Below are 22382 nucleotides of genomic sequence, written 5' to 3'. Positions count from 1 at the left end.
CTTAGGAAAAGTACAATAATTAATCTAATTAATTAATGTGGACTATTAGGCCAAAGTTCTAAGGATAAATAATAAAATTATTTAATCGACTTAGATATAATCTCAATCGTTGATCTCAAGTGAGGCTTAGGATTTATTCCTAGCCATTGATCACTTCGGAAATTAGGGTTAGAGAATTTAGCTTAATCAAATTATAAAATAAACCTAAGGGAGGGGTGAAGACACACAATTGTGGAGGAAGCTATCTTCTCTAGAGCAAGAGGCTCAACTAGACTGAAGAGAAGTGAGGAGAAGCGCAGCAGAATTTCAGGAGAAATTCAAGGAGGCAGAGTTCAGGAAATAGGGAAGCCAAGTTGCTGAAGAAGAGGCTGAATTTTAGAGGAGGCCGAATTATCCAAGGATGTTGATTTATCTAGTGTGAAGGGTTGTATGAGACAAGGAGAAAGGGAGGTCAATCTGCTGGTGAGAGAGGTTAATTCTCCATGGTTGATTTGCTTTAGGTGATTCGATTTCCAGAGGTTGAATTCTTTGAGGCTGATTTTCCTAGTGGGACTGAGTTTCTAGGTGCCCAACAACAGTATTTTTTCTATGTATTCTTTGTGGGTCTAACCCAGAATTTTCCCAAGAAATTTAATATAGGAAGATTGTGTTGGGTGTAAATTTGTTGTTGTGGTGTGATTGATCTCTTCATTTTAATTCTACTACATTTTAAGTTAATATACCAGTGTATATTTTTTGGCTAATTTAGTAATATTTGAGATAAATATTTTCTGGGGTTTTAACTAATTGTTGAAATAAAATAGATCAAATCTGGTATTAGAAAAATTAACAGTGGGTTGTCCAAAGTAGGAGAAAAGTTTTCTCCTGCGGGGTTACTCACTTTTGGTGGGTAACAATGCTCTAATTGCCTACTCTGGTCATGTGGATCCAAATATATAGATCCATCCATGTCTAAAACATGGCCCACATAACACACTATTACCAGCGAGTAAGCAAGCTAAAAACTCGTAGTCATGACAAGCTCCTAACTTCCTTCCATGTTCTTTACATAGGTGGAGTGGAGCCATCAAAATGAAGATGAAAGTAGTTATTATCCCAAAAATAACAACTATCTGTGTACCAATCAGTCTCTACCAGGCATATCTTTCTAGCTAATACTCTTGTAAGTCATACCAGGCATATCTTTCTAGCTAATACCCTTACATGATGCAAGAGTATGTGTGGTCGTAATAATACCAGTCTCCTGAGTTTTAAAATTTATTTCTTTTAGATCTTTGATTCCTTGAGATCAATCTTGGAGAGCTATTTTCAATAACATTATCAAATTGCCATTCTTTACATCCATTAGAGTAAAGGGGAGAATTTGGAACGGTTGTAGCACACTAGAAGCTGATTGGAAGTGCAACATATAATATACCAAATCAAACCTCCAAAGTCCTCTATCCAATGGCACGAGTTGAGGGCGGAAATTTGTAATGTTTATACTTTGTAGTGCACTAGAAATGGATTGGAAGTACAACATGTAATATGCCAAATCAAACCCCCCAAAATCCTCTATCCAATGGCATTGGTCTGGCGGCAATTGAAAGCCCTTGTCAAAAGATATGAGCTCTACAATCCATGTGGCCATCATGAAAAAAGCCCTAAAACAACTGATTTTAAAAACAGCAATATCTTCACTTCTCGAACTCTAATTTAGATGATTTTTCTTTTTTGAACTGGGCATTTTTCCATTAGACAATTCAGATCCCAACAGTACCTGCCTACAGACCTTATCCTTGCCGAGAGCTGGAGACTTGACCATGGCCAAACACCATAGCCCTAAGCTACCTACACATCTGTTTAGTGTTGTGATCCTGTCTCTAATGGAGCCAAACTTAAAAACCCCTAAACCTATTGTTGGCACTTTAGTATTTCCATACCTAAAACATAAGCATGAGAAGAAACGAATTGGTTGTACTTGTTATTAGGTTATGAATGCCTACTCAAATTCTAAAGGCATATTATATATCATGCCATGCATTCTCTACCCAATATAAAATGCCACACTATTAGTGAGGTGTGGCCAGCTTACAAACTGAGGAATGAAAACCCTCACCCAAAGGTTAAACACAATAGGAACATAAACTACAGTCTACCACTGTAATACAATCCTATATTTATATTTAGGCTAGATTCATAAAAAGCTGAGGGTGTATTTGGTCTTTAGTCTACAATTTTTCCACAATTTGAACTATATATCTATGTTGTAAAGGATGGGGAAAATGTAGCATGGAAACCCTTCATGGTGTGTGTTCTTCCTTAAATCTACTGTTGCTTTAAAATTCAACAGAGAAAGTTGTTCTCAAAAAAAGAGAAGAGACTTGAATATTAAAAAGCAATTCAAAAACTAGGATAGAATAGATTAGAGAAAGGCTAAAAAGCAATTTTGTAAGAAAAATCTCTGATGTGAGGTTTCTGAGTTTCGGGCAAAGGATCAATATCATAGAATCCTTTTTTTCTAGCAAAAATAATTGTGACTGGATATCTTTTATCAATCAAGCACTACTTGATATATCATTGTAAAGTCCAAATAGGGTGTGACAGATGCAAACATGCTCAACCCTTAATTGTAATCTATTTAATGTGACCATCTATCCATCAATTTTATCTTGGTGTTGACTTTAGTTTAGCATGGGTGTAGTTATTTATAAAATTGCAAAGATACTATTTCCTAATAAGTCTAGAGGTGGCTGTCTTGCAACGGTATCAAATACTTATCCCTGAAGTAATTTTTGACATTGGTTTTGGTGTCTTTGTTTTCTTGGGCTAAATTAGAACTGCAATAACGTAATTACTACTACTGAGAATAATGCATCTAGGTGAGAGATGCACGATCAGTGAAAGATTTGTATTCATCAAGCTTGTGTCGGAGGGCTACAATTGCAGCGAGGGAGACCCCTTGGATGCTTAGTGAAAGGAATGTTATTTAATAGTGTGCCCAGAGGATCTGTATCTCATAAGATGAGTACACTGAAACGGAATTTCTGAATCTTGGTTATCTAGTGTTGTTCTGCTTACTTTTAAAGGCCCTAGCATTAAAACGAAGTGTTTATGACTCTCTGAATGTGTATGCTCTCTGTGACACCCCTGTATTTAAAAAAGGCACAGCCTAAGAAGGACAAACAACACCTAGAAGTCCTAGAAGACAGGATGTTGCATAAGATCAACAGAAATTCCTGGAAACGATAAAAATGGACCTAATTCAGAAGCCTCATTCAAAACAAGCACAGCGCATAGAAAACAATGTTACAAAATACCCTTTGAGCCTCTAAATACACTAGTGTCCATAAGATGCCTATATTCTTCCCACTTCAATGTTCCAAGTTAATTATCCCTTTGTTCCCTATATTCATAATTCTACCCATTCCAATATTCCAAGCTCATTAGCCCCTTTTCCCTATGATATTTCCAGTACAATGTTCCAAGATCATTAACACCTTTTCCCTATTATATTTCTCGTTCAATGTTCCAAGATCATTAGCCCCTTTTCCCTACATTCTTCCCAGTGCAATGTTTCAATCTCATTAACTCCATTTCCATGACAGTGGATAAGTAAGAAGTGGATCTTATTACGGCAGGCATTACACAACTCCTGACAATTAACAGACAGAATCCTACAAACAGTGTTCTAATCGAGATATTGAATGTGTGCATTGCTTCAGACCATATAACAATTATAATTTATAGTCGTTTGTCGTTTTGTACTAGAACAACTTCATCTATGCTTTGGGGAACTTTTCATCTGGTCAATTAATGAATGAATTTTATAGTTGGCAAACAAAAGCAGTTTGCAAGAATAAGCATGAGTTTATGCCAAATTTTACCTTCATAAGGCCAATGACAGTGCCTCTGTCGGTGGGGAAGTTCATGACATTCGTGACCACCACAGCTGTGTTGAAAAAAGTCTGAGCATGGGCAGCAAGAAACATGTATAGGCACATCTGCCACAGCGCCGGGTGGGCAATTCTTCCAGTAATGGACAGCCACATCATGGCATACCCCACGCAATTCTGCAAGGCCCCAGCTAAGAGCACCACCCATGGCGATGTAATTCCGTACAGGAGACCTGATATAACCCCAATGTTTGCACCTATGTCTTTGAATGAACTGATGGTGTCCAGAGTTGACTGATCATAACCGAGGTTTGACTTTATGGTCTCCGAGTATATCCCAAATGTGTAAGATGATCCACTGGTGCATTGAATCCAGATTCCCGCTACTATCACAAGCCATCTGCTGGTTGCCACTTTCTTCACTTTCTCCTTCCACCCCTGAATATGGATCGCCTTTCTCCTTCCATGCGCCATCTATTTGATAAAAATAAGATCAATTACATTGCTAGTTTTTAGTCAAGACTCATAGCAAAAGATGGGATATCCAAACGAATATGTAAACCAGTTAAAGTTGTTATTCTCTAAATCCTTTAAGCGGCTCATTATTCTCTGGATACCTTAAACTGATCAGCCTCGTGAAAGTAATTAAAATCGGAGTTGTCTTTAGAAACTGCTCAGCCTCGTGAAAGTAATTAAAATCAGAGTTGTCTTTTAGTGCTATTTTTTTGGAGATTTCGGTGACGGAATCCGGTCGAAAAAATTGAGGTAAAATTTTTATTTGTATTATTTAAAATGGTTTTTTAACTGCATATTTGGATTCAGCACCTGAAAAACCACTGGGAAGCTTTAATTGTGCAGAAAGTAACTATCAAACTTGTCATTTCAATAAATTGCTACCGGATTTTGACCAGAAAAACCCACCAAAAAAACTTCCAAAAAATTTTCTTTAAAAACAACTCCATTAAAATCAATCATTCACTCATTCCCCACCGTCAATCGCAGTGGCTCTGAGTGCCCACATATTAGACCATCATAGCAACGAAACTGGAATAAACAAGCCTAGCCAGGTCGTCATCGGTATCATTCAGATTCGTTGTCGTTAGTTTGTTTTATATCTTATACATATATTTTCAAAATTTTACGCAGAACGATCCGCAGGACTGGCCATTTTCTTCTTCAATATGCACAATCATTAGTTAATCATTACCTTTACATTTATATGCATCCCAGTCTACTTCTATAATTTTAGAGCACTTTTGTAGGTTGTGTCCATTAGTGAGTGCGTAGGAGTGTTTTTATTCAGATTTTAATTTCAATTTCCTTTAAAAATTTTGGCTTTTGAAGTTGTCAAAGGCATTCAAATGTAGTGTTTGAATTTGTGAAGCATGTGTTATCCATGTTTTCTAGTGGTTCATAATGGTTATATATCTTACTAGTTCTATCATACCTTTATATATCTTGAATTTCCAATACATTTTTTTGGGCATTTTTTATGCATTTCAAACATCCAAAGTATAGTATAAGTTTGATAACTATGAAATATATGTTCCAAATAGGATTTATATACAAAAGTCCTTGGAAGTTGATATATCAATTAGGGTCTTCAAAGCTTATATTTATTTTGTTGTTTATCTCTTTAAGTTAGGGTTTCAAACTCATAATGTTTTATATTTTATGTGAAAAAGTAGTTTTGACCTCGTGTAATAGTCTTTTTATGAATAAGCATACTTGACACATTTCTTTTCAAAGATAAGCTATCGTCATTCTAGTCAATGTATATTGCTCTTCATATTGTTTTTTCTATTTTTTAATAGAATTTGGGTTTCACTACACTATTGTTCTCTTCACAATAACTATGTGTGATTCTCTCTATATTTTTATCTTCATTTCAATCTCCACATAAACTAGAGTAGTGGTATCAAAGCAATTTGGCCTTTATTGTTTTCTCGCGCATGTCCTCAACAAGGTCAAGGTACAAGGAGTTGGATCTTGAAGTAACCAAACTTGGTGAACTCCCCTCTCACCCACCCAAGCAAGCTCCCCATGTGGGTGAAAGGAATGACAATGGAATAGAATATCCTTTTGACTTGTTGCTTGGGGAAGCCCTCACATGGCATAGGAACGAGATGATGAATAATTTATCCATCATCTTCAACTACTACAAAGGCACCTTCAACAAGTAGACATTTTTTATGTACAACACCCTTCAAGGTACAAGTTAACTTTTACACATATTTATTCGAAGACCAGATAGATGTAGATGCTTTTAAAAAATGGTTAAGTCTACTAGAGGTTTATTACTCTATTCAAAAAAATGTGACAATGAGAATATTGCCTTCATGGTTCTTAAGTCTAGACAAACACTTACTAGGCACAGCATGTTGAAGATGAGTCTACATGTTATGCAACCAACTCACAAAAAGAAGAAAAGATAGATCAATGACTTGAGAAATAGCCTCTTCGAAGGGGGCACCTCCTTTACAACACATAAATCAACAATTCTTGGATAAATGACAAGGCCTCCTTAGTATATATAGGAGTCGAAGGGGTCACAATATAATCAGAGCCTACATAACAATAATAATGTAAGGGCACAACAATAACAATATGGGGGCTACATGGGAACATATATAACAATAGGGGGCTACACTAACAATAACAATAAAGGGACTATACTAGTATTATAGGGACCCAACATGCCCCTCTCCTTCAAAAAAAGTGTTGCCCTCAACGCTTGAGTAGTTTTGGATGTTTCTATATAAAATTATCACCCTCCCATGTGTAATCTTCAGTGGGTAAGTTCTTACACTTAATTAGATACTTTGAAATTGATTTATTTTGTAAATGTTGAGTTCTTGTTTCTCTGACTGCTTCAGGATCCAATATGATTTTTCCTTCTTCGTTAAGTTCTAGAAATATTGTTTGAACTGGGAGCTTGTCACCGATAACCTTCTTTAAGCACGAAACATGGAAAACTGGGTGTACTCAGTAAACATGTGAGCAACTCCAATTTGTATGCCACAATAGCGATCTTTTGCAACACCTTGTAAGGACCACAGTACTTAGGTGATAATTTATTATCCTTCTTAGCTTGTTTGAGGGACATTTGTTTGTATGGTTGTAGCAGTAAAAATACCTAGTCGCCTACATCAAAACTTCTTTCATTGTGATGTTGATATGCTTATTGTTTCATTCGATTTTCGCCAAACTGAGGTTATCCTTTAAGAGTTGCAGAACTTGTTGATGACACTCGATGTGATCTTCCACTGCTTGAACCTTAGAATTTTCTCTTAAATATGTTGTGATGGATGGTGGATGATATCCATAAAGCACCATAAATCGGGTCATTTTTGTTGTAGTATGGAAGGAAGTGTTATTGTTGGGTCCCTATAATACTAGTGATTACCCCATTACTATTGTAGTTATACCCCTTATTTATATTGTTGTGCTCCTATTACCCCCATGTTGTTATTTCTGTGCCCCATAGAATCCTTCTATTGTTATTTTTGTGGCTTTATATTATTATTGTTAGGTCGGCTGGATTATATTGTGACTCCTTAGACTCTTATATATAGAAAGGAGGTTTTGTCATTTGTATCATCCAAGAATTGTTCATTTATGTAATGTAAAGGAGGTTGCCCCCTCGAAGAGGCTGAATTCTAAGGCGTTGATCTATCTTTTCTATCTTTTCTTGAGCTGGTTTCATAACATTTGGTATCAGAGCTTTGGATTCTAGGGTTTCGCTGCTCCAAACAGGTCATCGTGGCATTTTCGCTATAACTTTTTTCTGTGACGTTTCAGAAGTCGCAAAAAAAACCCATTTGAGAAGAAATCGCGTTGAACCTTGGGTCCGAATTTCAGAGCTTTTCGCGCGATATTTGCGGAGATATGATCTGAGGAAGTTGGTCTTTTTGCAAACTCCTGAATTACATTCAAAACAGGTGACCTGGGCAAAATCGTCATAACTTTCTCTCTGGGGATCGGATTGAAAATTCGTAAGAAGGTACAGAAAGAGGACGGACTGTAGTTTCTTGTTTGTGTGTTTCAGATTCAAAGGTTGAAACAGTGACTCGTGGCACGTCGTACAAGTTCGCTCTACTGAACTAGTCTAAAAGCAAGTCACTGTGGGAGATTTCACATAACTCTTCCTTGGAGAATCTAATTTGGGTCAGACTTGTGGCATTGGAAAGAGGACACAGAAGGCTACTACAGGTCGCAATTTCAGAACTGGATGATCCAAAATTACAGAGATACATTAGATTCAATATCAGGCTTCTATAAAGTGAAAAAAGGTGTGTAGTTTTTTTTAAATTTTTGTGTAAGCTTGGTTTAACGGAATTCAAAGGGCATAGTAAAGCATTATTATCGGTAACTGATGCTCCGAGGAAAGAAAATGCAAACACCTAGTAAGGAACCTGAAAGCTCTAGCATGACTCATGAAGAAGAGGAAGAAATGCTACATGATATATCAAAATTACAACAAGTGCAACAAATGTCACGCTCACAAAAGCTAACAGAAGCTAAGATAAATGGCGTGGAATCTAAGATAAATTGCGTGGAATCTAAGATAAAGGGCATGGAAGCTAAGATGGATGATTCGAAGACAGGTTTGAAGAGAGACATGGCAGATTTGAAGACAGATTTGAAGACAGACATGACAGATTTGACAAATTTTCTACAAGAAATACTTACTAATGGTGAAAAGGTTGTAAAGGAAACTCATGATGTGAAAAAAGTAATGTTAATCATGATTCCATAGATGCTAATGTTGGATCGAAGACCCACCATATTCCAAAAATCGATATGAGGAAGTTTGATGGCAAGGATCCCGCCACATGGATATTACAGATGGAGCAGTTCTTCGATCTCAATAATGTGCAAAACACACAAAAGGTACGTATGGAAACTGTATATTTGGAACCAAATCAGTTTGTATGGTATCAATGGCTTTGCTCTCGTAAACAATTTATCACTTGGGCAATTTTTACGGAAGAATTGATAGCACATTATGAAGATATAAAAAGCAACACTTTTTTTAGCCAATTGATAAGTCTCAAACAAAAGGGTTCAGTAATGGAGCACATTGAGGAGTTCCAAAAATTGAACATAAGGGTAAAAGATATTCCAGAGGAGCATAGGATTGATGTGTTCATAGGGTCTTTAAAGGATAATATCCAACATGATGTTCGCCTTTGGGAACCTGATTCATTAGAGAAGGCATTCAGGTTAGCAAGAAAAATGGAAAGCAAAATTATGGCAACCAGGAAGCATACCACTCACAACTATAAAGACGGAAGTGTTGTTGCCCCTAGTCTTCCACAACCTATAAGGTTGACACCACAACAATTGGAAGAAAAAAGAGCAAAAGGGCTTTGTTACAGTTGTGATAACAAATACACTAAAGGTCATAAGTGTGCTGAGAAGAAATTATTCTACATAGATTGTGAAGAGGAAGAAGAAAAGGAGCAAGAAAGGTCAAAAGAAGAAGATATACTCCAGGAACAAAGCCTAGATGAAGAACAAATAAATCCGACCATATCTTGTAATGCATTGGCGGGAATTACCATTCCTCAAACCATCAAGATAGAAGGACAAATCAAGAAGAAAAAGGTAATAGTGTTGATTGATTCAGGAAGCACCCACAATTTTATTCATTGTAGGGTAGCAAAAGAATTGAATTGCTTCCTATATCCAGCACCAGAGTGTCAAGTGATGATTGCAAATGGAGGAACAATAAATTGCTTTGGAAAGTGCCATAATATCAAGCTATCCATGGGATAATATGTATTGACTAGCCCAATGCTTTCCATTCCAATGGGAGGTGCTGATGTTGTACTAGGAGTCCAATACAATAGCTTTTAATTTTCAAGAACTTTTCATCAAATTTTCTATGGAAGGAAAGGAAGTTGAATTAAGGGGTATTGCAGGGAAACCAGGAAAGATAATCAGCTCTAATGGTATGACAAAGCTTCTAAAAAAGGAGCAAAGAGGTGTAATTGCACAATTATGTTCGCTAGATGTTTCCACATCGGAATCATCTATTTCTCCAGATCTCCAAAAAGTCCTGGACAATCATTCCAAGGTATTTGAGACTCCCAAAGGTCTCCCACCTATGCGTGATCATGATCATGCTATTCATCTGATTCCAGGAAGTGTTCCTCCAAACATCAGGCCGTACAGATATCCCTATGTCCAAAAAAGTGAAATTGAACGTATGGTTGCAGAAATGCTAGAGGCTGGTATAATTCAACCAAGTCAAAGTTCTTTCTCTGCTCCAGTATTATTGGTGCACAAGAAGGATGGATCATGGCGCATGTGTCCGGATTATAGGGAGCTCAACAAGCTCACTATTAAAGATAAGTTCCCCATTCCTGTCATTGATGAATTACTGGATGAATTGCATGGATCAATTTACTTCACCAAGTTGGATCTTCGTTCGGGATATCATCAAATCAGAATGAAGATTGAAGACATTCCGAAAACAACATTTAGAACTCATGAGGGTCATTATGAATTTTTGGTCATGCCTTTTGGCCTTACTAATGCACCTTCAACATTTCAAGGTTTGATGAATTCAATTTTCAAACCATTCCTTAGAAAATTTGTGTTAGTATTTTTTGATGATATACTAATCTACAGCAAGTCTTGGAAGGATCATGTTGAACATGTTGACAGGGTGCTACAACTATTGGAGGAGAAACAATTATATGCAAAAAGATCCAAATGTTTCTTTGGAGTCCAGGAGGTGGAATATTTGGGTCATATTGTATCTCATGAAGGAGTTAAGGTAGACCCTAGCAAAATTAAAGCCATTAAGGAATGGAAAATCCCCACACCCATAAAGCATCTGCGAGGATTTCTTGGGTTGACAGGGTATTATCGCAAGTTTGTTAAGAATTATGGGAGAATAGCAGCACCTCTAACAACATTATTGAAGAAAGATGCATTTTCATGGACTCCGGAAGCAACAAAGGCCTTTGAACATCTTAAAGAGGCAATGTGCCAAGCACCGGTCTTAGCTACACCGGACTTCACAAAAACCTTTATTGTGGAATGTGATGCTTCAGGAAATGGAATTGGTGCTGTTCTAATGCAAGATGAAAGACCCATTGCTTTTGAAAGTCGTCCAATCAAGGGAAAGTTTTTAAGCAAAGCTATTTATGAGAAGGAAATGTTGGCAATACTCCATGCACTTAAGAAATGGCGACCCTACCTAATGGGAAGACACTTCAAGGTAAAAAAGGATCATGATAGCCTTAAATACTTTTTAGAACAAAGATTATCCTCTGAAGAGCAACAAAAGTGGGTCACAAAGATGTTGGGTTATGACTTTGAAATCATCTACAAAAAAGGGAAGCAAAATGTGGTGGCAGATGCACTCTCAAGAAAGGATGAGGATGTGGAAGCATTGTTGTGCGCCATTTCTATTATCCAACCAGATTGGATAAACGAAGCAAGGGAGGAATGGAAGAATGATGAAGAAGTGTGGGCACTTATTCGAAAGCTACAACAAGATTCCAGTACGTCTGATACATTTAGCTGGAAAAATGATTCATTATGGTACAAAGATCGCTTATACCTCTGTAAGAATTCCCAGCTAAAACAAAAGATTCTTATGGAATTGCACACTTCTCCCTTAGGAGGGCACTCAGGATTTTTAAAAACTTACCACAGGGTTAAGAAGGAATTTTTTTGGGATGGCCTTAAATCAGATATTCAAAAGTTTGTGGCGGAATGTTTGGTTTGCCAACAAAATAAAGTTGAAACAATTAAGACACCGGGTCTATTACAACCTTTATCCATTCCAAACCAATGTTGGGAGGAGGTTTCAATGGATTTTATCACAGGTTTACCCAAGTCTGAGGGAAAGAGTGTCATCATGGTGGTAATTGACAGACTTACCAAGTATGCACATTTTTGTGCATTATCACATCCATTTAAAGCTAGTACAGTTTCTACTGCATTTATGGAAACAATTCAAAAGCTACATGGAAACCCAAAGATTATTGTAAGTGACAGAGATCCCATTTTCACTGGAAATTTTTGGACAGAATTATTTTCTTGTCTTGGTACTCAGTTAGCTCATAGCTCATCTTATCATCCTCAATCTGATGGGCAAACTGAGATAGTAAACAAATGTTTGGAAGGATATCTTCGTTGCTTTGTATCTGATAAACAGACACAATGGGTCAAATGGTTGCCTCTGGCTGAATGGTGGTATAACACTTCCTTCCATACAGCAACAAAAATGACCCCATTTATGGCACTTTATGGGTATCAACCACCATCCATCACATCATATTTAAGAGAAAATTCTAAGGTTCAGGCAGTGGAACATCACATCGAACATCAACAACAAGTCCTCCAACTCTTAAAGGATAACCTCGTGTTGGCACAAAATAGAATGAAACAACAGGCAGATCAACATCGCAGTGAAAGAAGTTTTGATGTAGGTGATTGGGTATTCCTACGGCTACAACCATATAAGCAAATGTCCCTAAAGCAAGCTAAGAAGGATAATAAATTATCACCAAAGTATTATGGTCCGTACAAGGTGTTGCAAAAGATTGGTACTATGGCATACAAATTGGAGCTTCCTGCAGCTTCTCGATTGCACCCAGTTTTCCATGTTTCATGTTTAAAGAAGGTTATAGGCGACAAGCTCCCAGTTCAAACAATATTGCCAGAACTTGACGAGGAAGGAAAAATTATATTGGAACCGGAAGCAGTCACAGAAACAAGAACTCGACAGCTACGAAATCGATCAATTTCAGAGTATCTTATCAAGTGGAAGAACTTATCCGCTGAAGATTCCACATGGGAGGATGAGAATTTTATGCAGAAGTATCCAGAACTACTCAAGTGTTGAGGACAACACTTTTTTGAAGGAGAGGGGCATGTTGGGTCCCTATAATACTAGTGATTACCCCATTACTATTGTAGTTATACCCCTTATTTATATTGTTGTGCCCCTATTACTCCCATGTTGTTATTTCTATGCCCTATAGAATCCCTCTATTGTTATTTTTGTGGCTTTATATTATTATTGTTAGGTCGGCTGGATTATATTGTGACTCCTTAGACTCATATATATAGAAAGGAGGTTTTGTCATTTGTATCATCCAAGAATTGTTCATTTATGTAATGTAAAGGAGGTTGCCCCCTCGAAGAGGCTGAATTCTAAGGCGTTGATCTATCTTTTCTATCTTTTCTTGAGTTGGTTTCATAACAGTTATACCACCATTCAGCCAGAGGTAACCAGTTGACCCATTATGTTTGCTTATTAGATACAAAGCAACGAAGAAATCCTTACAAACATTTGTTCATTGTCTCAGTTTTCCTGTCAGATTGAGGATGATAAGATGAGCTATGAGCTAATTGAGTACCAAGGCAAGAAAATAATGTCGTCCAAAAATTTCTAGTGAAAATGGGATCTTTGTTTATAATAAGCTTTGGGTTTCCATGTAGCTTTTGATTTGTTTCCAAAAATGCAGTAGCAATTGTATTGGCTTTAAAAGGATGAGATATTGCACAAAAGTGTGCAAACTTGGTAAGTCTATCAACTACCACCATGATAACACTCTTTCCTTCAAACTTAGGTAAACCTGTGACAAAATCCATTGAGACCTCCTCCCAACGCTGACTTGGAATGGCTAAAGGTTGTAACAGACCCAGGGTCTTAATTGTCTCAACTTTATTTTGCTGGCAAACCAAACATTATGTGACAAACTTCTGAATATCAGATTTAAGGTCATCCCAAAAGAATCCTTCTTTACCATGTGGTAAGTTTCTAAAAATCCTGAGTGCCCTCCTAAAGGGGAGGTGTGCAATTCCAAAAGAATATTTTGTTTGTGTTGGGAATTCTTACAAAGATATAAGTGATCTTTGTACCACAAAAATATAAGTGATCTTTGTACCATAATGAATTATTTTTCCAGATAAATGTATCAAATGTATTGGGATCTTGTTGCAACTTTTGAATGGGTGTCCACACTTCTTCATCATTCTTCCATTTATCTCTTGCTTCAGTTATCCAATTAGGTTGGATAATAGAAATGGCATAGAGAAATGCTTCCACATCCTCATACTTCCTGAGAGTGCATATGCAACAACATTTTGCTTCCTTTCTTTGTAGATGTTTTCAAAGTCATAACCCAACATCTTTGTGACCCATTTTTGCTACTCTTTTGAAGATAATCTTTGTTCCAAAAAGTATTTAAGACTATCGTGATATGGTTTTACCTTGAAGTGTCTTCTCATTAGGTAAGGTCGCCATTACTTTAGTGCGTGTAGTATTGCCAACATTTTCTTCTCATAAATAGGTTTGTGTAAATACTTTCCCTTGATTGGACTACTTTCAAATGCAATGGGTCTTCCTTCTTGCATTAAAACAACATCAATTCCATTTCCTGAGGCATCGCATTCTAGAATAAAGGTTTTTATCAAGTTTGGTGTAGCTAAGATCGGTGTTTGGCACATTGCCTCTTTAAGATGTTCAAAGGTCGTAGTTGCTTCTAGAGTCTAATAAAATGCATCTTTATTCAGTAATGTTGTTACAGGTGTTGTTATTCTGCCATAATTCTTAACAAGCTTACGATAATACCTTGTCAACTTGAGAAATCCTTAAAGATGCTTTAGGGTTGTGGGGATTTTCCATTCCTTAATGGCTTTAATTTTGTTAGGGTCCACCTTAACACCCTCATGAGATACAATATGACCCAAATATTACACCTCTCGTAATCCAAAGAAATATTTGGAGGTTTTTGCATATAATTGTTTCTCCTTTAATAGTTTGAGCACCCTATCAACATGTTGAATACAACCCTTCCAAGACTTGTTGTAGATTAGTATATCCTCAAAAAATACTAACACATTTTTTGTAAGGAAGGGTTTGAAAATGGAATTCATCAAACCTTGAAACGTGGAAGGTGCATTAGTAAGGCCAAAAGGCATGACCAAAAATTCATAATGGTCTTCATGAGTTATGAATGTTGTTTTCATAATTTTTTCAGTCTTCATTCTAATTTGATGATATCCTGAATGAAGATCCATCTCAATGAAGTAAATTGCTCCATGTAATTCATCCAACAATTCATAAATGACAGGAATGGGAAATTTATCTTTAATAGTGAACTTGTTGAGCTTCCTATAATCCGGACATATATGCCAAGACCCATCCTTCCTTTGCACCAACACTATTGGAGCAGAGAAAGAACTTTGACTAGGTTGAGTTACACTTGCCTCTGGCATTTCTACAACCATATGTTCAATTTCACTCTTTTGGGTATAAGAATATCTGTAAGGCCTGATGTTTGGAGGAACACTTCTTGTAATCAAATGAATATCATAATCATAATCACAAATAGGTGGGAGGCTTTTGGTAGTCTCAAATACCTTGGAATGATTTTACAAGACTTTTTGGAGATCTGGAGAAATAGATAATTTCGATGTTTGAACCTCTAGTGAGCATAATTGTGTAATTACACCCCGTTGTTCTTTATTAAGTTTTGTCATGCCATTAGAGTTGATTACCTTCCATGGTTTCCCAGTGATACCCCTTAATTCAATTTCCTTTCCTTCCCAAAAGAATTTCAAGAAAAGTTCTTGAAAATTAAAAGCTATAGTCCCTAAAGATTGTAGCCATTGAACTCCTAATACAACATCAGCACCACCCATTGGAATGGAAAGCATTGGACTATTCAATATATATTCCCCCATGGTTAGCTTAATATTATGGAACTTTCTAGAGCAATTTATAGTTCCTCCATTTTCAACCATCACTTGACACTCTGATGTTGGATATATAAATCAATTCAATTCCTTGGCTATCTTACAATGAATAAAGTTATGGGTACTACCTGAATCAATCAACATTATTACCTTTTTCTTCTTGATATATCCTTCTATCTTAAGAGTTTGAGGAGTGGTAATTCCCGCTAATGCATTACAAAAATATGGTCAGATTCATTTCTTTTTTCTTTGTGGTTGGTTCCTGGCGTATATCCTCTTCTTTCGATGTTTCTTATTCCTTTTCTTTCTCCTCTTCACAATCTATGTAAAATAATTTATTCTCGGCACACTTATGACCTTTAGTGTATTTGTTATCACAACTGTAGTAAAGCCCTTTTGCTCTTTTTTCCTACAATTGTTGTGGTGTCAACCTTGTAGGTTGTGGAAGTCTAGGAGAAAAAACACTTCCATCTTTATAGTTGTGAGTGGTAGACTTCCTTGTTGCTTTCAACATTTCTAGCTACCCTTAATGCCTTCTCCAATGAATCAGGTTCCCAAAGGCAGACCTCATGTTGGATGTTATCCTTTAAATTCCCTATGAAGACATCAATCTTATGCTCCTCTCAAATATCAGTTACCCTGATATTTAATTTTGGAAGTCCTCAATGTGCTCTGCCATTGAACCCTTTTGTTTAAGATTTATCAATTGGCTAAAGAATTTGTTGCTCTTTGTATCCTCACAATGTGCTATCATTTGTAAAAATTAACCAAGTGACAAGTGGTTTAAAAGAACAAATCCATTGATACCATATAAACTAATTGTCTTCTAAATATAAAGATGCAATACGTACCTTTTGTGTGTGTTGCACATAATGTAGATGTAAATATTGCACCATCTATAGTATCCATGTTACCAAGTCCTTGCCATCAAACTTCCTCATATCTATCTTTGGAATGTGGTGGGTCTTAACCCAACATTGGAGTCTCTAGAATCATAATTCATATTCCTTTTTTCCTCATCATGATTTTCATGGATTACCTTGTCACCACTAGGAAGTCTTTCTTCTATAAACTTTGCCAAACATTCTTTCAATCCATCTATCTTAACATTCATCATTTCTTCGATGTCTTCTTTTAAACCATCATTCAAAACTCCCATGTCACCTTTTATACCACATATCTTAACATTCATCATGGAGTCCAATTCATTTTTTGTTACTTTTGTCGAGAGTTAAATTTGTTGCACTTCTCTCATAATTTTGATATATCATGTTGCATTTGTTCCTCTTATTCATGCATCATAGTAGATCTTTCTGGTTTTTTACTAGGTGTATCCATTTTTTTTTAGGCATTATAGAATCAAACAATGATATCAATGCTTCATTATGCCCTTTGAATCACTTTGTTGAAAAAATGTAGCAAGAAAGGCTCAATTTGACTTTTTCCTTAGTCAAATTGAGTAAATCGAATTTCCACATCAGCATGACAACTTGGAGACAGTTGTTGGGTCTTGAAAATGTCATTCATTTCCATTACGCTTTCACTATTATGTCCATTATATCACCTCCATTTCACTACTATGTCACTACATTCATCCCACTTTCATTATCATTGGACCACATTTATGTTTTTCCAAACTTTATTAATTCTTAGCCTTTTTAAGTGAATTTGTGGTTAAAAATTAGGAAATAATGTGCATATGCTTATACCTAACAAGTGGATTGAGATTGTTGACATGTGTAGGTCAAAAGGAGGCTTCTAGAAAACCTTTCTGTGGCACTCTAAGGCCAAATTCGAATTTGAGTGGAAAGAATCATGGGATCATGAGGATATGTATCACATCTCCTAATTGTATTGAAACTCTAAGAAGACATGTGTCTTATCAGTTCCTATTTTGATTAGGATTTTAGAGGTAGAGGGAGAGATTCATGGACTCTCATTAATGAGATGGCTTCTCATCTTTCTGTATAAATAGGAGATCTCTCTCCTTCATTTGTTAGCTTGTTAGTCTTAGCTTAGCTTGGAGTTTATAGTTCTTCCTTGATGGCTTTTGAAAGCTTTGGAAAGCTTTGTTTTATTTTGTAATTTTGAAGAATTTGAATAAAGCTTTGATGTTCTTAACATGGAAGGAGATGTGAAGTAGATGTCATGGAGCATATTAGAATGTAAGGTAGAGTAGATTTTATTTTGTAATTTTGCTTTGATTTCATTCATGCATGTCATTTTATTGCTTTCAAGTTTGATAGTTTAGATTTTCCATTCATGCAAGTGTGTTCAACCGGTTGATTGTAGATTAGTTTTTCTTTATATGTTTTTGCATCAAATAGTGACATAAGATTTGCCTCTCTGCTGAACTTTTTCTTAAGCTTTTCAATTTCAGTTAAGCTTTGATTTCAGTCTTATTTATTTGCTATTGTTAGTTAGTTTAGATATCAAATTCTTCATGTCATTTGACATTATCTCCAGAGCCATGGCTTAACCTTGAAAAGCTACTTAGCGAGCTATCAGATTATGAGTGAAGTGATTTGATTTTACTTTCATCTCTGCAATTAGATATCAGGTTCTTCATGTCATTGACGTTATCTCTAGAGCCATGGCTTAACCCCGAAAAGCTACTTGGTAAGCTATCAGATTATGAGTGAAGTAATTTGATTTTTCTTTCATTTAGATATCAATTCTTCATGCTATTTTACGTTATCTCTAGAGCCATGGCTTAACCCGGAAAAGCTACTTGGCGAGCTATCAGATTATAAGTGAAGTAAATTGATCTTGCTTTCATTAGTCTGCAATTTTTGGTTTGTTTGAGTGCAATAGTTTAGATTTTATTTATGTAATTAGATGGGCAGCAGAGACAGTGATTTCATGATCAGTGTTTCATCTTTTGTTTGATTTAAGTAGCTGCATATTTACATTCTTGTTCAAGTATTAATTTTATCAATAGCATGTTTTGAGATCTTTTGAAGTGCTAAGTTTTGGAAGTTACCATAAGGGACATAAACCTTGTCTTGAAATATCCATCCATACTTGACCTTTAAAAGTATTCTTAAGACCTTAGAATAGGATTTCCATTTGCATTAGACACTTTAGGAGATCAACAAGAACAAAACCCCAAAACAAGATAAAAACTATAAAACAACAAAGTAAGAAAAAGGTTAACTAAGCACATATGGTGCACCACACTTCATTAGTTTATGATACCCGGATTGATAATTTATGTAGAGAAATTTAAGACGTTAAATTGACTAGACATTTTTGCGCCGTTGCCAGGGAAGTGTAATTAGGAGACCTTATTTCTTACATCTATTTTTTTTTTTAAGAATTCTTGAGTATGCTCTCCTCCTACACTTTGTGTGATCTGGAGGATCAAAAAATGTTATGTAAAAAAAAAAAAATCTTGAGTATGCTCTCCTCCTGCACTTTGTGTGATCTGGAGGATCAGAAAAAAGATTGTTATGAAAAAAAAGAAAAAAAGGAAGACAAAATAAACTTCATCATTTCAATTGATTCAATAAAAAAATTAAAAAAAATGAAACCCAACTGCTTTGATAGGTTCAACTGTCCAAGATTGACTGGTTATGGTTTATAGTGGTCCTCAAAACACTATGTCCTGTTTTAATGAGATTTTGCAAATTAGCTGCGGAATGCAGTCTGATTCCACAACTAATGGTGAATTCCGCAACTAATTTCAAGGTTTAATAGCTTACAGGCATCCAATGAAGAAACTGACCACATGGGCATCTCTAGAATTGTCCCAACATGGATCCTATCCTAGTCACCCAGCCCAGATTGATAAAAAAACCAGCTCAAGGTCTCAGTCAAAGTCCTGTTTTTAGCATGCCTACCTTGAAGTTTTTGCCTGCCTGAAATTGAAAATCATTAATCATTTTTATAAAATTTCACAATTTCAGAGAAGAAAAAAAGAGGAAACAAGCAATGGCTATCCCCAATTCCAGTTTCCACTGTGGCTTTAATAGAAATCTGCATCCTTGTTTGAAGCTTTGGCCTTAAAACAAACCTGCAAGAACATTTAAAAAAAAATCAAAAGTGCAAATTCAACAGATAGAATTGCTTGGACTGTTGTAAAGAAAAATAAGAAGAGAAAAAAAAAACTCTTGTATGGCTTTCAAAATAGTGTTTGCAATTTCTTTGAGTTGGTGTTATGAATCGCTCTCAGGCAGATATCAACAAAAGTGTTGAAATGGCTGTTGCAAAACGAAGAGAGCTGGAATATTTTTCAAATAATCCAGACCATAAACGTATAGCACACAGAATGGGATTAGAACATCTTGCAAAGATGCTTTCAAAGCATCTTGAAACTGTAATTAAGTTACCAACAAAACTATCGCTGATATTGAATAAAGTTGAGTCGACTTGGTAAACTGATTGCTTATGATGCCGTAGGACAATTGTATGCCATTTTGGAGATTTGTTTCACTCATTCATATGCTGAGAATACATCTGAAAACAATTTTTCTCTCAGAAATTCATTTTACAGCCGAATGCAGTAATTCACACAAAAAAACACAGAATAGTTAATCCACAAATGCGTAATAGCTGAAAAAGTCAAAATTTGAATGCATGATATGGCCAAACGGAGGCGAATTTGGAAAAAATAAAACATGGGTTTTTTCGGAAATAGGGTCAATTAGATAACCCAGAAACCGTTTTAAGGAATTTGAAGCGGTTTGGGAGATCTCCTCGGTTCTTTGGAGTTCATTTTTGCATACCGCGGGAGAGAAAAAGGAAAAATAAATTGATGAACAGATCGTTGTTATGCCACGCCTCAATCTTGTGTGCTGACATTTCATTTTTGTTTTAGCCACGCCTCAGTCTTGTCTGCTGGCATTCAATATTGACTTTAATGACCAACGGTTTCTCCCCGTGACCTGTACATTAGTTACGGTTGATTACATTACGTATCCAAAAATCACACGACTCTTTTCACTGAATCATTTCCACATTGCAGAGATTGAATCAGGTCTGGCTGTGTTGTTCCATTATTAACTTAGACTTCATTATGTCACTCCACCACATCTCCCACCATGCCTCACGACTTAAATACCTGTTGTATGTAACTCATACTTCATTTATGCCAAGGTGGATGCCGTGATCTATTGATGAATCGGCGGATAAATAAAGATTTGCAGATGCCTTAATTATTTTGTTTTAACCTTTTAATCATAGACAGGGACCGGTTGCCTGGTTTCTATTCAACCAAACGCTGTGGCTACCTCCAGTGCTTAAGGAAGGTCGGGTCACACCATTGTCGATCTGAGGGGATAACTTCGATTCAAAAGAATCAGGCATTCAAAGGAGATATATGATGCAATCTCTATTATCTGGTAGTTTATAAAGTTGCAGGAAAGGATGATAAATTGTGTTGCAGTAGTTGGCCTGCTTCATGAGGGATACTCTGCCTCCACACAGTCTGTCTGTACACCAAGTTTTACAACCTTCATCTATTTTCTGTTCATACAAGTCTTCTTGCTTCAAAAATATTTCTTCATTTCATACTCAACATTTTTCTAGTTCCACACCCATCAGTTTTCTCCACGGTATTCTTCATTTCCTATTCATACAACTGTTTTGCTTCCACATAACCACTCCGTTTTCATATATCCGTCTTCTACATTGGTGTTTACACAGTAAAAAAAGGCAGAATGGGTTTCATTGTGAGGACAGAACCTGAAGGAGTCATCAAAGCTATTGAAAAGATCATACATTTCCATTACTCTGATATATTTTCATCACTAAAACTGTTTTGCTTCATATACCATTTACAAAGTTTTTATTTTTTAGGCAGACAGTGAAGAAAATTAAAAAATATATATATTAGATCATGAATAATTGGTCTTGTGCACCAGCTGTGATCTTAGGCTCTCTCTCTCTCTCCCTGGTACTTGGTTGCATAAAATCTCTTTTCCAATAAATTAAATCAGAAAACTGTTGGTTGACTGTCTTTTAGCTATGGAATGCAGTCTGATTCCGCAGCTAACTCACAATTCCGCAGCCATTTTCATACTTCTATAGGTTATAGGTGTCAAGAGACGAAACAAACCACATGGGTAGCAGGGAAAATGTCAGTACATGGATGGTGTCCTATTCATTTGATCCAAGTCGATGAAAAAGACCCCAGTCAAAGGGAAGTCAAGGTGTGTGTTATCACTAAGTCGCCGCATGTCAAGAAAAAAATATAATTTTGAATCAATGAAATGAATAAGTTATTTACTCACTTTTCTGAAGGAATTGATTAATTTTGGACTGATGATGAAAGATGAATGGCTAACTTTTTATTCAATATTTTTAGCTACAGAAACTGTGCACATTCCACAGCTAAACATCAATTTGCAGCTGAAAAACCTCATTGTTCAAATCAGCTTATCTTTCTCATACAAAATTAGATTTTGATGATTCAAGTACCATTGGAAAGATATCAACAAGATCTACACAATGAAAAATCCATCATTAGAGTTTGAAATGGTAAATAATGAAATAAATTGCTGAAAAGAAGCAACATTCAACTTGGGGCACCAATTCCAAAGCAGGTATAAATTCTTTTGATTTTTCCTTTGAGAACTTATTTCGTTAATACAAATTCTTAGTTTTGTGTGTAAATATCATAACTAGAGAGATTGATCACCTCTCTCCTTTGATAATCTTACGTTCCATTGCAGAAGAAATATTAGTTTTTTTTGCAGGTTCCAGGAGGAAGGACAAATAACTACAAGAGAATGGTGTCTCTCTAAGAGACCAATTTGTTTCATAAGAGGATGATCA

General features: G+C 36.0%; 1 long non-coding RNA gene across 1 annotated transcript; it reads right to left on the bottom strand.

Moving 5' to 3' along the window:
- Window positions 1-3976: 3976 nt before the first annotated feature.
- On the bottom strand, window positions 3977-4764 carry LOC149143689 (uncharacterized). Its single transcript, XR_016264625.1, has 2 exons — window positions 4493-4764; window positions 3977-4349 (listed from the first exon to the last, which is right to left on the bottom strand). It is a non-coding gene; the product is annotated as an uncharacterized LOC149143689 (long non-coding RNA).
- Between the last annotated feature and the right edge of the window lie 17618 nt (window positions 4765-22382).

Source organism: Pinus tabuliformis, chromosome X (genome assembly GCF_031772625.1).
Source record: "Pinus tabuliformis cultivar Carrire ecotype Pingquan chromosome X, CPIR1, whole genome shotgun sequence".
Lineage (NCBI taxonomy): Eukaryota > Viridiplantae > Streptophyta > Pinopsida > Pinales > Pinaceae > Pinus > Pinus tabuliformis.
The sequence above is the reverse complement of the archived record's forward strand: the minus strand, read 5'-3'. Positions and strand labels throughout refer to the sequence as shown.